Here is a 1,394-nt window from a genome sequence, read left to right on the forward strand (position 1 = left end):
AATAGAGACAGGGTTTTGCCATGTTGGCCAGGCTGGTCTTGAACTCCTGACTTCATGATCTGCCTGTCTCAGCCTCCCAAAGTGCTGGAATTACAGTCATCAGCCACCACACCTGGCCTGGATAGTGTCTTTTGATGCATACAATTTCAAATTTTTCGTGCAGCTCAATTTGTCTATTATTTCTTTTGTTGTCTGTGCCTTTGTTATCACATCCAAGAAATCACTGCCAAATCTAATGTTGTAAAGTTTTTACCCTATATGTGCTCTTTTTTTTTTTTTTTGAGACGGAGTCTCGCTGTGTGGCCCAGGCTGGAGTGCAGTGGCCCGATCTCGGCTCACTGCAAGCTCCACCTCCTGGGTTCACGCCATTCTCCCGCCTCAGCCTCCGAGTAGCTGGGACTACAGGCGCCCGCCACCACGCCCGGCTAGTTTTTTGCATTTTTAGTAGAGACGGGGTTTCACCGTGTTAGCCAGGATGGTCTTGATCTCCTGACCTCGTGATCCACCTCGGCCTCCCAAAGTGCTGGGATTACAGGCTTGAGCCACCGTGCCCGGCCAAAAAATATGGAACGCTTCACGAATTTGAGTGTCATCCTTGCGCAGGGGCCATGCTAATCTTCTCTGTATCGTTCCAATTTTAGTATATGTGCTGCCGAAGCGAGCACTATGTGCTTCTAAGAGTTGCATTCTTTTAGTTTTACCTTTAGGTATTTGATCCATTTTGAGCTAATTTTTGTATATGATATAATAATGAAGTTAACAACTTCTAGGATATTTCTAGGATATCTATTCTATTCCATTGGTCTGTATGTCTATCTTTTTGCCATTACAACAATTTTGATTATTGTAGCTTTGCAGCAAGTTTTGTCATGAAGTATGAGTCCTCTAACTTTGTTCTTTTTCAAGATCATTATAGTTATTTGGGGTCCCTTGAGATTTCATAGGAACTTTAGGATACATTTTTCCATTTGTGAAAAACAAAAGCTTTTGGGATTTTGATGGGATTTTTGGTGATTTTAATCTACAGATAATTGCATTATATCTGTAGATTTTTGGGGGTAGTATTAACATCTTAACAATATTAAGCCTTCCAATCTATAAACATGGGATGAGTGTTTCCATTTACTGACATCATCTTTAACTACTTTCAGCAAAGTTTTTGTAGTCGTTTTTTTAAAATCCTAAAACTTCCAAGGCCATGTCTTTTGCCACCTTGGTTAATTTCTATTTTATTCTTTTTGAAACTATTATAAATGGAATTGTTTTCATAATTTCCTTCCAGATTGCTCATTGTTAGTGTATAGAAATGCAAGTGATTATTGTATGTTGGCTTTGTATCCTGCTATTTTGCTGAATTCATTTATTAGTTCTAACAGTTTTTTGTGGAATCTTTA

General features: G+C 39.2%; 1 non-coding gene across 1 annotated transcript; it reads right to left on the minus strand.

Annotated features, from left to right (window-relative positions):
* Positions 1-558: 558 nt before the first annotated feature.
* Positions 559-665, minus strand: LOC114677319 (U6 spliceosomal RNA). Its single transcript, XR_003728585.2, has one exon. It is a non-coding gene; the product is annotated as a U6 spliceosomal RNA (small nuclear RNA).
* Positions 666-1,394: the final 729 nt, after the last annotated feature.

Source organism: Macaca mulatta, chromosome 3 (assembly GCF_049350105.2).
Source record: "Macaca mulatta isolate MMU2019108-1 chromosome 3, T2T-MMU8v2.0, whole genome shotgun sequence".
In the NCBI taxonomy this organism is placed as follows: Eukaryota; Metazoa; Chordata; class Mammalia; order Primates; family Cercopithecidae; genus Macaca; species Macaca mulatta.